Source organism: Lathyrus oleraceus, chromosome 4 (assembly GCF_024323335.1).
Source record: "Lathyrus oleraceus cultivar Zhongwan6 chromosome 4, CAAS_Psat_ZW6_1.0, whole genome shotgun sequence".
NCBI lineage: Eukaryota > Viridiplantae > Streptophyta > Magnoliopsida > Fabales > Fabaceae > Lathyrus > Lathyrus oleraceus.
In genome coordinates this window covers 328,598,068-328,614,685 of record NC_066582.1, presented here as the reverse complement: position 1 = coordinate 328,614,685, position 16,618 = coordinate 328,598,068, and the positions used below count along the sequence as shown (strand labels likewise).

Here is a 16,618-nt window from a genome sequence, read left to right as displayed (position 1 = left end):
CTTTATTCACACTCTTTGATGTTTTTCCCTAACTTATCTTGTGTTAATTGATCGTGTTCATGATTTAATTTTATTTTTTGTGGCTTGCTTGCTTCTGAAACTTCTCTGAAATTCTCCATGCTCAGTTTAGATAAATGAATTTCGAGCATGAGGTCGAATTTGTGATGAGGAGAGATCACATTGGTGTTAGTCTCGTGTTCTGAATTTTCCAAACAATGAAACTCCGGTGAGGGATCATTGGGGAAGATGACCAGAGAGTTTCAGGTCATCTGAGTTTGACCATACACATTGGCAATTTGAAATGTTCTGATTGGTCCATTTTGAATTAGATCTCATGTTTCATTTTTGCTAATTTCCATCGTGCGCCCTAACCTAAGAATTGTTGGATCCCCCACGTCAATTAATGACGCCAGATCCAACACTTAGTGTTTTTTCTGATTTTATTTCCTTTTCTTTTTTCATTTTTAATTGTTTTTTCTTTTAAAATTCATAAAAAAAACTCATTTTGCATCCAAAAAATACCAAAGTAATCTCTAATTTTTTTATTTTATTTTTCTTCATCTGATTTTTATTTTTCAACATTTGGTTTTTTTTATTTCTATTTTTTATGGATTTTCTCTTTTTTCCTTTGTTTTGTTGGTTTAAAAATACTTTTATGCATTTTTAAATTTTAAAAAATTTATTTTATGCTTCTTATTTTATTTCCAACCTTCCATAATTTTCTTCGCCATTTATTTTGGTATTTGGAAGGGCTTTATGGATTTTCTCTTTTATTTCCCTTTTGAAATTCATTTTAAAAATATTTCTAATGCATTTTATTTTATCTTTTTGCATTTTATATTTGTTTGACCTTTGTTGACTTCTGTTGGCCTTGGATCATGGTTGTTTTGATCATAGGTCTCATCAAACTCAATGGATATTGGGTGTTGATGGGGTGAAAACCCTAATCCACCAAAATGAATGATTGATTTTGATGATGACTTGACCAATCTGTTGATCCAATTTGAGTTTGGTTTCTCTTATCCTCTTCTTCTTCATCTCTCTCTTTTGCTCTTGATCAATTGGATGGTTTGTGTCCATCTTGTTCATGATGTGTCTGTTGGTGCTTGATGAACTTTCATCATTTCAAATCTACCTTTTAATTCATCATCGATCATTTAAGGTACTTTGGATTGATGTATAAGTTTGTCTTAAGTAATATGAAGTATTGGTTGATGTAATGGACCACTCTCCTAGACTTTGTGCTTGATCAATTCTCTTTTCTTTTTTGTGTGGCATAGATATAGGAGAATGATTTACATATCATTTCTTTAGCATGTATTAACAAACATTATTATTGACCGACCTCAGATAGTTGTGTTTTCTACATAAGTCCAATTACGGTTGCTTAACATAATGCTAAGTGTGTCCCGAAAGCAAGTCATTTTCATAAGTGAAATTGTAATTCTCATACTCCTCATGGTATTGTGTGAAAAATATTATTTCTTTTTCACCTTTGAGAGCTAGTGGCATATTTATTTATCTTTATCCAAGTTGGATCCCTTCTCGTGGTGATGTAAAGGTCCATATTTTTACACTTGTGGGTGAATAGTTGAGTGCTCTCCAAAAAATGACGAATAATCTTTCTCTTTTTAATCACTGGCGTCACTTACTAACATTTGTTGGATTAACCTTACTTTAATGTCATTTACCCTATGCTCTCTATTTTTTGCTATTTACTTTATGATTTTATTTTAGCATCCCATATCATGTCTGCTTTTTGTCCACTTGGACCTTTATTTATGTTTATGCTCTTTCTTCTTTGTCCATTTGGACTTCTTTTTTTAAAAACACATTAATAAAGGAACAAAAACCTCTAAAAAAATTTGGTTATGTGGATTCATGGACTTGAGGTTACTATCCCTGGCATTGTTGTGGAGTTATAGACTTAGAACTAGGATCTTGACCCTTGCTTTGGGATCTTGTGATTTGAGACATTGGGATTCATCTAGTACCTTTGAAATGGATGCTTGAATTTTGGATTCGTGGAGCTATTTTGGGTGCTTTGGATATGGACATGGTTCACTCATGGGATGTTTTGGCTAGGATGCTTTGGAGATGTTTTGAAGCTATCATGTTCATTGGGATTGTTTTGGAATGTAAATGTTATGTAAAATATTTGGAATTTGTAATGAATAAAATTTGTTTATGCATGAAAATGTTGAATTTAGTTTAAATGGAAATGATAATGTATTTGGAAATCGGATGAATTTTTGAAATGAATGAAATTTGATTTAAATGGACGATGTGGAAAGGAATTGAAATATGATGGTTAAAAATGGTTAAAAATGAGAGATGGCAAAAAATGGGAAAGATTTATGTAGGTCTGTAATACCCCAAAATTTACCCTTCTTTTTTTCCTGGAAGCAAGGGATTATGTTTCACATTTCATTGGCATCATATTAGGTCATACTCATTGCATATTGCATTAGTGACTTGGAAATCAGGTTTTGATTAATCACTCCTTAACAGAAGGATCCCACACAAAGGAAGATTGAGAATTGGACTTCATTATCTAAGTATACAAGTCTCAAGGGTCTCAGGGGGCTCTAGGTGTCTTATTATGGTCCTCAGTTCATCAGTGAAAGATTCAGAGCTATCAGGGTGTTCATCTGGATTTAATCAGGAGATTAGGGTTTCATGGCTACCTGCAACAGGCAATGTTTGGTTGGAAGTAGAGGAGCTTATCCATGTCATGATTGGAGAGGCATCTTGGCCTAAGAAGACTCACAATTATCTCAGAAAGATCCATTGGCAAGCAGTGCAATCAGTTCCTGATCAATTTTGCCTTAAAATTAGGGTTTGGTATAAAATCAGTTTATTTCTGATTCTTTGGGTGAAACTCTTTTCCATGGCCCTCCCAATGTCCACAAGGGTCTACATACAAAAAATCAGCGTTTTATTTGAGCCAAAGGTGCTTCAATTGATCATTGGAATCGGGAATCAAATAGTTTGGGAAAAGTCAACTGTGGGGCCAGAAAAGTAAACTCCTGACTTTTTCAGAGTGGAATCTCAAGATTCGCGCCTAGGGGAGCCTACATGTGAAGTTTGATCTAGGTTGGATCATGGATTCATCATTTAATCAGGAATTGGAAAAGTTACCCAATTTGGAATTGTTTGACATTCCATTTAGGGCAAGTTTTTATGATTCTTGCACCCACTTTAAGCCCATTTTCCATCAAGATAAAAGCTCCATTTGAAAATTTCTCCAACATGAAATTTGTTCCTCTTGTTCCAAGTTTTCTAGAAATATAATGTTTGCTCCATTTGGATCAAAATTGAGAAAGTTATGCTTAGTCAAAGTGGGGCATATTTTTAGGACACTTAGAAAAATTTCTAAGTCTCAAAATCTTCAAAGTTTGTCAAGACTTCTTGGCCAGTTTTCTTGCACTTCAAGGCATCAATTGAAAATGCTTTCTTCAGAACAATTTTACCTTGCCATGTCCTCTTTCACATCCTTTTGGAATCATCTCATTTGGATCCATGGTTTGAGAGATACATTCACTTAAAGTGGGCATCCTGACTTGAATCTCTAGGCAGATTTTGTGCCTAACTTGCCCAACCAGTTTTGCATGGTGTGACCTGAACTTGAGGCCCATTTTTCACCTTCTTCCACTTATTATTTCTACTTATGCCCAACATGAAACATGCTATGCTCCATGAGATCTTTCTACTGTTTGCATTATTTCTTCAATTGGTGACTTGATCATCAAGTTACATGGCCACAAAGTCACCATCTCGAAATGAATTTCTTGCCTGCCAACCATGCTGCACAAACCAAGCCAATTTTCTGTTTTCCTCATTTGGCCATGCATCTTTTTTCCATTCACTTAAGTTTTTGCCAAAATAAGTAACTTTCTCATACACCTCACTTTTGCATAATTTGCTCATAAACCAAAACAGATCATTTGTAAGCCCATTAGGATTATTTGACCCACATATTTAAGCCTAAAACCCTAAACTTGAAAGCAAGGCTAGTGAATTTTCGAGCAAACAAGCAAGACAAGATTTATTGGAGTCAGCTTCCATTTCTCAGCAAAGCTCTCAAGTTGAAGTTTCTTGAAGCATCAAGGCAGCACCATTTCTCTTTCATTCTCTCCACAGTCAAGGGGCAGTAGACCTAACTTCCACTAGGTAACTTTCTTACACCATTTCCATGGCCATCTATTGATACATCTATGCCATTACAATGCTCATCATCATGCTCATCACCATGCTAATCATATGTTATGCTTGTTTCTGAAGTCTTCAGTATGAGGCATTGTTCATGTTGCTGATTTATGTGGTTGATTTTTGCCCATGCCCGTGTTCATGTTGGCACTTTATTGTCAATTTTTCTCCATGATTAAGCCATCATTTCATTCAAACAAAGATACCATGTTAATCTTCACATTTCATACTTGAGATCTGGGCTTTATTTCATGTCTTTTGGTGCACTATGGCATGCGCATTTTTGAGTTGAAGTTTGAATAAACTCATTGATTTTCCTGCGTTTTTGCATGGCATGGTGTTAGGGTTTTGGTTCCATGAGGAAGACGACCACGTGTCGTCTTGAGAACCGCTGGATCCAACACTTTTGTTTTAATCGTGTCCGTCCATGATGTTTTGTCCTTTAGTCACTTAAATGGAATGTGACCGGTGGATGTTATGTTACATGATTTGTTTTATTAAAATGTTATTTTACTTGTGTCACGCTAGATTTAATTGTTGTTTGGATCATGGGCCTTTTCCATTTTCTTTTGACACCCCCTTTTCAGGGCCCATCAGCGCTTAACTTGTTTCTAATTCAGCCACAAATGCCAATGCACCCCCTCTTTTCATATTCATTTTTTTATTCCCATTTTATTTCTGTTGTGATTTTATTTAATTTAAATTATTTACTTTGTTCATAAAAATACCCAAAAATATTTTCCATATTTCTTGATGCCTTATTTAATTTTATTTAATTTTTATTTTCGCATTTATTTAGTATTAATATTTTATTTTAATTATTAATTCTAAATGGTCCATTTTAGCATACATTTGATTCTCAATTTTATTTTTATAACTTAAAATTATTTTTAGCTTCTAATTTTTGGGATGAAGGTTGACCACTGTCCCATGGTCAACTTGACTTTTTCTTGGATTTTTATTTCACATTTTTCAATTTATTCTTGATTTATATTTAACCGAGTTTGGTTGGTTGACTTTTAGTTTGACTCCTGTTTCATTTCAATTAATTCATGCACTAATTTTCACTATTTTAAAACTATTTTTGGGGGATGATGATGCCCTGACCCCACCTTATTTAGTTTAACTTTTCATAATTTTCTTGATTAATTTGCTATTTATTCTTGATTTATTTTTAACCTAGTTTGGTTGGTTGACTTTGGGTTTGACTTCTATTTTCTTTCAATTAATTCATGTACCAATTTTCATTATTTTTAAAATATTTTTGGGGGATAATGATGTCCTCACCCCACCTTATTTAGTTTAATTTTTCATATTTTTCTTGATTAATTTGCTATTTATTCTTGATATATTTCTAACCTAGTCTTGTTGGTTGACTTTTGGTTTGACCTTTGTTTTATTTCATTTAATTCATGAACCAATTTTCATTATTTTTAAAATCTTTTTGGGGGATGATGATATCCTGACCCCACCTTACTTAGTTTGATTTTTCATAATTTTCTTGATTAATTTTCTATTTATTTGGTATTTATTAAGTTGGCTTGAATTTTCAGTTGACTTCTTTATTATCGATGTTTGACTTAGGGATTGCTTATGGCAATTGAAAAGATCTTTTGATCCTCCCTTGTTCATCTCATATGCCATGTATTAGAGGCCTTTTATCTTGATTTTATTTGGTCCTTACCTCATTTCTTGATTTAATTATTTCAGTGGATCCTTTGTGTGCATCTTTTCATCAGCCTGATTCATCTGTTATCAATTATACTTGTTCCTTTCATTCATGCATACTATTGCTTGATTGTTTGACATGTTCATACCTCCCATGCTTTGTTTAATGCTCCATTATTTCATCCTTTGATTCTTGGATTTGACTATATACTTGTTTACTTATCTGATTTTATTGATAACTGTTGCCTACTTGTATGATGATTGAGGCATATATTCTTATTGTTTGATAATTGTTGCCTACTTGTATGATGATTGAGGCATATATTCTTATTGTTTGATTGCCATGAACCATCCCCATTCATAAAAAATGTACCCCTCTCCCATGAAGTGTATAATATTTATTCTTTCATTCTTTATTCATCTGTTAATACAAGAATTAAAACGAACATCCGATAATCATTTCAAAACAAGATCAAAAGCTCGATCCAACGTCGAGTAATCATTTTCAAAACTTAACAGAACCATCATGTATTCATCCATCCTCTTGTAAATCGATTGCCTCAGGCATCACCATCTACCTGTAAGTCGGTTGCCTCAGGCATCGCCATCTACCTTTATCCGTGGCTCCTCTCCTTGCTCCATCCGTCGACTCTTGTTCCGCTTAGGTAGCACCCATTAGGTAGAACCCTTTGTATGATAACACAGGTAGAATTCCCTTATTCTTTGCATGCTAACATTAGGTAGATGTTCCCCTTTGTAAATCCTAACACATAGGTCCACATTGCATGACAACTCTAGGGCAAAGCTTCCCCACTTTTAGACCTTCCGTGCGTCTCCGATCTTGTGGCATGTCAGTCTGTTCTATTGCAAAGAGGTAACTGCCTAAGACTCGATTCAGCGAGCTGCGACACCTACTGCTAGGACGTTGAACACATTGCCCACTTTCCTTTGACACAGCCGGTGTCCTCTTTTGTAAGTCCATGTTCAGATGGCAATCCTTAACCCCTAGTTAGTCGAACTACGACAACTCTGATTCTCATGTTCAGATGAGATACGTAGGCACGAGACGCGATGTCTTGCCGAGTTTGACTGACGACTAATAACTAATCCTTGCTTGCTTTCGCCCTTGCCGCGATTCTTTTCTCTCGCCCTCGTTGCGATTGAGACTTTCCTTTTCTCTTGCCGTAGTCGTAATCGACACCCTTTTGTTCCCGTAGTTAGTCGAACTACGACAACTCTGATTCTCGTGTTCAGATAAGATACGTAGGCACGAGACGCGATGTCTTGCCGAGTTTGACTGATGACTAATAACTAATCCTTGCTTGCTTTCGCCCTTATTGTGATTCTTTTCTCTCGCCCTAGTTGCGATCGAGACCTTACCTTTCTCTTGCCCTAGTTGCAATCGAGACCCTTGTTCCCGTAGTTAGTCGAACTAAGATAACTCTGATTCTCATGTTCAGATGAGATACGTAGGCCCGAGATGCGATGTCTTGACGAGTTTGACTGACGACTAACAACTAATCCTTGCTTGCCTTTGCCCTTGCTGCGATTCTTTTCTCTAGCTTGTGTTTTGGAAAAGGGAGGTGCTTGGGATTGCTATTTACCTTTGATTGAGTTTACCTACAACAATAGTTTTCATTCGAGCATTGGTATGGCACCGTTTGAAGCTTTGTATGGTAGGAGATGTCGGACACCTTTATGTTGGTATGAGTCCGGTGAGAGTGTTGTGGTTGGACCGGAGATTGTTCAACAAACTACAGAAAAGATTAAGATGATTCAGGAGAAGATGATAATTGCTCAGAGTCGTCAGAAGAGTTATCATGACAAGAGGAGGAAGTCACTTGAGTTCCAAGAGGGAGATCATGTGTTTCTTCGTGTTACTCCGATAACTGGTGTTGGTCGAGCTTTGAAGTCGAAGAAGTTGACACCTCGATTTATTGGTCCTTATCAGATTTTGGAGAGGATAGGGGAAGTAGCCTATCGTGTCGCTTTACCGCCGTCGCTTGCGAATTTGCATGAGGTTTTTCATGTGTCTCAGTTGAGGAGGTACATTCATGATCCGTCGCATGTAGTCCAAGTAGATGATGTACAGGTGAGAGATAACCTGACTGTTGAAACATCACCTATGAGGATCGAGGATCGAGAGTTGAAGCAGTTGTGGGGTAAAGAGATTGCCTTGGTGAAGGTAGCTTGGGGAGGACCAGCCGGTGGCAATGTGACTTGGGAACTGGAGAGTAAGATGAAGGAGTCTTACCCAGAGTTGTTCGCTTGAGGTATGTTTTCGAGGACGAAAACTCTTTTAGTGGGGGAGAGTTGTAACACCCCGATAATAATAAAATAATTATTTAAATTGAGTTAATAATTTATTTATTAATTTAATTAAATAATTAGAAATTTTGTTATTATTATTTTTGGATTATTATTATTATTCGGAAAATATATAAGTTGGAATTTAGAAAAATCCCATTTTTTGGTAAAAAGGTTATTTTCACGTGAAAAGGGAAAAGAGGCAGAAAAGGGAAAAGGGCAAAAAGCCAGAGAACGAAGGTTGAAGGAAGGGAAAGCTTGGAGCTCAGAGACTGCCGGATTAACTCAGGTAAGGGGGGTTTATCATCGCTTAATGGGTATTATGGGATAGTATGTGATGGGTAGTGAGAAACCATTGAAATTGCCTCTGATTGAATGATATATGTGATGAACTTGTGAATTATTGATGAACGGATTTGGGTGATGATTGATGAGAAATTCGTAGGAATTAGAGGTAGAAAGGTTAACAATTTGTGAAATCGAAAATGTATGATTCGTGTTAGATGATATGAGTGAATTGTGTGTAAAATTTGGACTGTGGGAGGTGAATTGGATGGATCTCGTAGCAGAGAAAGCCATTGCAGATCTGGAACTTCTGGCTCTGGTCATACGCGTATGGCACTAGGCAATACGCGTATGAGATGGCCGGTACGCGTATGGAGGAGGCCTTACGCGTATGAGTGAAAAAGATGATGTTTTGAACGTGAAATTGTCTCTGTTGGTACGCGTATGGGGATGTGGTACGCGTAGCATACGCGTATGGGCGTGGGCATTACGCGTATGGACTTGGTCAGGTTTGGGCAATACGCGTATGGGCATAGGCAATACGCGTATGGGCAGATTTGTGATTTTCCTGAACAGTGGTTGTGCAGTTTTTGGTTGTTTAGGCTGAGTGATGCACTTAGCTGAGGTATGATGTTGTAGGGATCTTTTCCCGTTGTTTTGAGTAGTATAGGTATTAGTAGAGTGTGCTAATACTATGATTGATTATGTGGCATGATATGATATGCTTTTGTTGATGATATGTGAAGGTATACATGATGATGTGAATGTATGCGTTTGTGAATAGACTATTTTATGGCTTAGAGTGTGAGCATGTGTCTATTCTTGAATTGTTGTTGTCGTTGCATTGCTAGGTGATTAGCATGCATATTGTGGCCCATTTGGGGTGGTAGCTAATTCCCATGGTGCGGAATTAGTGAGTAGATCATTTTGATTGCTGTTGTTGATGTTTGCATGCTAGGGATTAGCGTGCATAGTATGGCCCATTTGGGGTGGTAGCTAATTCCCATGGTGAGGAATTAGTGAGTGAGTCACTATGTCTCAAATGAGTGGGACTAGTGAGCTTGGTAGCCGTGCCTGGATTTGGACGGTGAGGTTGAACTATATGTTCACAAAATAGTCGGTACCGCATGCATGGAGTCTCATTGCATAATATCTGTATGGCGTGTAATATGAATGGATGTATTCCAATATTACACGTGTGTTTGTGTTGGTATGGTTGTGTTGTTATAATGTATGATGTTGAGTTAATGTGGCTGTTCCTGAATGTGTGTTTTGATTAGGGTGATGAAGTGTGTTAAATCACTTAACATAACATGATGTTTTATAATATTCATTATATTGATTGAGGAACTCACCCTTACAACTATGTTTTCAGGTAACGAGCAGTGATTGAATAGAAGCTAGTCCTGGGAGTCTAGTGTAGTCCTTAGCGAGTCATGCTCTGGTAGATGTAACATCGGGATGGGATGTTTACTATGCTTTCTTTTGGTTGTTGAACAACCTTATATGTAATGTAGTACATGATTTGAATGTTGTTATTTTATATCCGCTGCGAATTATGCAAAAGTGTCTTATTTTGATTAAATAAATGAGCATGATAGGATTTGTTGATGATTGGTGTGAAATGATTGTGTGACACCCTTCGGGGCATATTTACTCTGATTGACATATTGTTATTTTTAAATAAACATTTGGGGTATTTTAGAAGGGTGTTACACATTTCATCATACATTTTCCTTCAATCATATGCCTAAGGTCCTTTTCTTAGTATGTTTGATTTTGGTCTATAGAAGTGTGTTCTTGACCCATAGCTTGTGATGCATTTCATCGACCATTTCTTGGTAGCTTAATTCATGACTTTAATGGTACATTTACATCCATCTAAGTTCATAACCATGTGATTCACCCATGAAGTGCAAAAGATCAATTTTGGCCAAAGGTCAACTTTGTTCAACAGTTGACTTTATGGTCAACTTTGACCAAAGTTAACACATCTTTCCTAAACCCTAATTTCCATAAATTTCAATCTTCATTCACTAAGCATCCATCTACTTCATTCATACATGGAAATACAAGTGAAAGTTTTGGTTTGAACTTTGAATCATCAATTTAAATTCACATAAATTCATTCATAAGCATGTCACATGATCATATTACAAAGCATCAATGCATGGGTTCAATAAAGACTTCCTCATTTGTACTTCAAACAAACATCATTGTGCCTTGAAATTCAAGAAACATCAAAAATGCAAGTTGGGGCATGTTGGTTTTGACTAGATTTGGCAAGTTTTGCCTACCATTTTGTCCAAACCCCATAACTTTCTCATTTTTCAACCTTTTGGGTTTCTACTTCGAGAAAAATGTCACAAATGAACTCCTCCAACTTTTTATGAATACCCAAAACCTAATTCAGAACCCAAGGACCTCAAATTGGGAATTGGCCAAGGCATGTCAAGTTGCCTAGGCAGGCCGAAAATTATGTCATGACCACCTCCTTACACCTATGCCATTTTTACCTCACAACATCTTTTGACCCAATTCTTTTTGAACTATGTCAAGGACATGTCAAAGATCATTTGGCCTAATTTTGGCCTAAACTGCACGAGCCAATTTTAATTGGCACAAGCTTGAAGTTGTTGTCCCGCCATGTTGCACACCACAGGTCAGACCACCCAAAATAATTTGTTTCATGTCCTAAGCCATCAATTCATGTGCATTCCATTCCGTCTGAAACAAGCATGTGCAACAACAATTAGAGGCACCAAATTCAGGCCCAAGTGAAGGAAACAAATGGGTACATGTTCAACAAATTGAAGTTTCAAGAAAACACAAAATTTCCAAACTCGGGTGCAAACCAAATGTGGTTTCAGAATAAGTGGGGACCACGATTGTTTCACCAAAAGCATCCTTCCTGCATAGAATAAGGTTTGAAGAGGAATTCTAGGGGGCAACTCACTCACCCTAAGCCAACAAGTTTCACTTTTCTCACTTTTTCGGGTTCACCCAAACTCAATCATTTTGACACTAAACACTCACCTTAACCGCTCTATTAGCTTCCCTATAAATAGATCATGTTTCTCCCTCATAAAACCAAGCTTGAAAGTCATTGAATCCCTACAAAAAGCACCCCTAAATTCCCTAAAAAACATAACATACAGTTGGCATAACTGAAGCAATTCCAGAACACTTTGAGCATTCAACAAGTTTCAATGATCATTCCTAAAGCTAAGAGAATCGAAAGAGAGGTCTAAGACATCTTCATATGAGCTAACCAAATACGTCAAAACCCGCACTTGAACCTTTTTTCGGCAAGGTTGCAAACACCGCCATTTCGTTTGAAACAAGTTACCACTATGCTCGTTATGTCCCACCAATACTTAACCCTATGTTTTGAGCTTTTAATGCTTAACCATTTCCATTTAATTTTTAAATTAGGGTTTTGATTTCATTCATGTTTGGTTGAAATTCTCCAGACTTAGAGCCAATCAATGGTTCATGAGTATGGAGGGAGCAACAATGACCAAAGGGGGAGTGGAACCCATGTTTGATTCCATTTAAAACCTTGAGTTGCATAAGTTGGATTTTCAAGTTGGCTTGAGGTTGAAGATGATGCCAATAGTTGCTTCCGGCATTCTTCTTTTCCATTTAAATTTATATATTTTATTGATTATATTTTTGTGTTTGAGGGATCAAAATCTCATAGTTCATGGTAAAAATTTCAAAAGAAGTGAGTGAGTTGATTTTAACAAAAGTTTAAGTAAAAAGGAACAAAAAGGCCAAAGGTTTGAATGGGGGTTGTTTATTCTTTTTGTCTTTTGAAATTTCAGTAAATATGGTTAAGTTCATTCACAAGTTTGATTAAGAAAAGATTTTTAAAATTCATTGGCATAAGGCCAAAGTTTCTAATTGTTAAAACATGTCTAAGTTTGAAATCACAAGCAAAGAAAGCTTTTGAAAGGAGGGAGAGATTTTGAAATTTAAGAAGTAGGAGGAGATGAAGAGACTAACCAATGGGATGCAATTCAACAGATAAGAATGTCGTATAGAAACCCATTTTCCTTTGGACTTTGATCAAGCAATAAGCAATAAGCAATAAGCAATAAGCAATGAGAAACATCCAGACATCATAAAGATCAAGGAATCAAATAAAGATAGCCATATCCAAGAAAGCATTCCAATAGCTAGCAGTCTTCAGTGTCTTCCCATGTAACAGATGAAATATTCCTTTATCAACTCAGAGCAAAACATCAGACAAAGATCATAACAAAGTAAGAGTTTAAGCCCAAAGACATGATAGCAGATGAACCAAAGAGATCCAAAGTCTTGCATCAGATGAAAGTCACTCGTCAAGAATGGCTCATTCTCAGATGTTGGCATTGGCCAAGTCCTTTAGCATAGAGAATGTTGCCTAATCCTAAGTCAAAAAGTTCAGATCAAGTTCAACAGTCCACCACATGTTTTTAAGGGTTTTTCTTCTTATTAAATGTTTTAAGGTCCTAATACCACAAACAAAACCAAAAGCAGGCAAACAATATATACAATCACAAGATATGGCTCAAATGAGCAAAGTGAAAATGACTTGAAACATAAAAAACTTATATGAAATGTAAATGACAACGAATGATAAATGACTAAAAATTAAAGTTGCATAAAGTAAATGGCTTGAAAGTAAAATCATAATGAATAAAAGTTAGTCAATGGTTAGTCAAAAGTTAGTGTTGAGTTTTAATTGATTAATTCATTCTTTGGAGAACACGCAACCATTCATTCACAAGTATGGATCCTTGAACCAAGACATCATCCATGAGAAGGACTCCAACTTGGAGAATTCAACAAGTATGCCACTGGCTCTCATGAAAGGAAAAAATGTCAAGTCTCCACACAATGCCATGAAGAATGGGAGACTTACAATCTCACTTACTAGAATGATATGCCTTGAGGTTCAAATTTAGCTCTATGTTAAGCAAACGTAGTTGGACTTATGTAGAAGTCACAACTATCTGAGGTCGGGTGATAAAAATATAGGTGATAATTAATGTTACAGATTTGGTACAAAGACCCAAACTCCTAAAACATACCACACACTAAAAGAAAATGGGAGGGACCTATCCTAGTCATCCTTGTATTGATTCATCTGACACAAGCTCATTGATGAATCAATTAGCATTTAGACATTAAAGATTTCATTGGTCAAATAAGGGAATGGGGAAGAATGGGGATGAAGATGAAAAAGGAGGGGGAGATAGAAACACAAATTGATCATGATAAGAATTTCATCTGATCAAAACCATTCATTCATCTTGGGAGATGAAATATACATTTCATCAATCACTTAAATCCAATGGTTTTGATCCAACAAAAGTTAAATCCATCATGACCAAGGCCCAAACAGAAAGTCAAACATCACAAGACCATAAAAATGGCTCAACATAATTTTCAAACATTTAATCAATTTAAAAATGAATTAAAATATATTTTAATTTGGTCAAAACCTCAAATCCCTTCAAAACACCAAATAAATGGCCAAGGGATTTATCCTAGGTCAAACAAAGTCAAAGGACCTTAGACAAAAAAATTCATGATTTTTAAAAAGTCACAAGTATTTTTTAACAATTAAAAATATGCACAAACACATTTAGTTCATGAAAAATACCTAATATGATTTAAAATGAAGTACCCCTTGATATCTTGGACTAAATATTGAGGAAACTTGTTGAGGAAGTCACACAAGATACCCAAGTGAAATAGGGTTTCCAAGGCAAACAAGCTTCAAACTCTTGATGATTTCTTGATCCAAATGATAAATGAAGAATATGGGGATCCATTTATGATGCTTAGAACAATTTTGAACCTTCCCTTGATTGATCTCCTTGCACTGAGGTCTCAAACCCTAGTTATGAGCTTTATGAGGCATTTGAGCTTGATGAGATAGCATGAGGGATCTTAGGGTCAAAATTGGGGTCTTACAGTCATGAGGAGTCCATTATGCAATGTGTGTGCCTTAGGATCAAATCCATCGGATCTGATTGGCTAAGGTTCAATTTGCTTTAGTCTACCTCTGACTTCAGGGAGTGGGCCTCCAGCGCGTTAGACATCCCTTTGTTGCTATATGGACCTCTTGTTTTACTTTTACCCCTCCTTTTTAATTAATTTTGTTTTGTCTCTTTTTTTATTTTTTTATTTTTACTTTCTGAGTTTATATATTTTTATTTTTTTTATTTTTATTTTCTTTAATATTTTACCCTTTTATTTCATTTTTACTCTTTTATTTTATTTTTATTTTTATTTATTTATCCTTCATTCCTTTTTAAAAAATAATTTATTTTATTTCTTTTTTATTTTATATTTTGTAAATTTCTATTTTTATTTATCAACATTCTCTTTTAATGTATTCATCATTTATTTCTTCAAATCATATTTTTTTTTTTAATATTTAATTTGACCTCTTTATGCATTGATAATTATGGCATTTAAATAATTATTGAGATGATCATATTTTCAATCCCCTGATTCGTAAGGGATGGTCATTAAGATGACTCAACATTCTTTGTTTCAAACTTGTTGAAGAATGAGCATATGATCATTCTTGACACATTGCATCAGATATAGGTTATCTCTTATTGGATCATACTTTGGGGAGAAAGACTCCAAAGGCCCAAAGTGCAAATGCTCTCTATAACCCTAATATGTTAATACAAACTTGGCTCCCTAAGAGGGAGGGGAATACATCCTCCATCAATCACATAGCCACAAACGAATGCAATAAAAAATATAGTAGAGATAATAATTGAAAGAAAAAAAAGTAATGATCCGATAAACTAGGTTAGGGAAAAGATAGCCACGCGGCTATCCCTCTTCCACGCTTCCCTCATAATTACTCTCTCTCTCTCTCTCTCTCTCTCTCTCTCTCTCTCTCTCTCTCTCTCTCTCTCTCTCTCTCTCTATATATATATATATATATATATATATATATATATATATATATATATATATATATATATATATATATATATATATATATATATATATATATATATATATATATATATATATATATATATATATATATATATATATATATATATATATATATATATATATATTCAAGGTCAAACTCATTCTCTCTCTCTCTCTCTCTGAAACACAAACCATTCAAAAAAAGTATTCCCAATTTTCATTTTTCTTCAATCCCTTTCAAGGATAAGTTATGAAATGAAATCCATACTCACGAGTTCAAACATCATCATAAACTATCTCTCTCTGTTCAATTCAATTTACATTGGAACGCGACAACAAATTTCAAACAAAAACTCAAACCCTTCCAACTCATCGCAAGTAAATTTAAACGAAATCAAAGTAGACACGACAACAACTTCATAGAAGTAGATACATGGAGTTTCAATTTTTCATGATTTTAAAAGAGTTTATGTAGCAAATCAAGAAGTTATGCTTACAGAACACAGTAACAAACTAGTAAGTTCAGCAATCAGAAAGAAAAAAAGACGAGAAAAAAATATACAAAATTGGAGTTTTGCGTTTTTCGGCAAAGTTCATGCAAGGGTGAAAAAATATACCTTAGGTTCATTTTAAACTCCCCGCTTTCTGCTTTCTTTGAAAATTGGTCTTGATTTTGGTTGAGTTTTGCTGCTCTGAATGCGTGTTATCAGTATTCTAGGGTTTTTCAGTGTGTGCGTGTGTAATAATATGAATTTTTTCTTTGCATTCCTCCTCTCTGGTTTTTTGTTTCAATGTGTGTTTGAGCAAAGCTTTATAATAGTGAGATTTTTAGGATAAGAATAAAAGGATTAGAGTGTACTATGATGAGGTGTGAATTAGGTGGAGTTGGGAGTGGAGCTGAGATAATAGGGTGAATCGTACCATTGTTGGGTGTGTTTGCTGTGTTTTCTTGAATTCTGTCTGTACTAGTTACTATGGTGAAAATGAAATTGTTGCAATATTGTTACTACAATACTTTTCCAACTTTCTCTTATTTATTTTGTTTTGAAAGTGGTTATGTGGTTTACTTCAGTGATTTGGTTGTATGAGCTCAAATGCATCCTCTTGTGTTTTACTGCTTTTGGTTCAAAACATTAGATTTTTCTTGCTGCAAAAATGTTGGTCAGTGGTATGATTTTTGTGACATGTTTTT

The 16,618-nt window shown here is 35.3% G+C and overlaps 1 long non-coding RNA gene across 1 annotated transcript; it reads right to left on the bottom strand.

The window, feature by feature from the left end:
- Nucleotides 1–12,522: 12,522 nt before the first annotated feature.
- Nucleotides 12,523–16,206, bottom strand: LOC127135493 (uncharacterized). The gene is made up of 2 exons (XR_007808581.1): nucleotides 16,044–16,206; nucleotides 12,523–12,883 (listed from the first exon to the last, which is right to left on the bottom strand). It is a non-coding gene; the product is annotated as an uncharacterized LOC127135493 (long non-coding RNA).
- Between the last annotated feature and the right edge of the window lie 412 nt (nucleotides 16,207–16,618).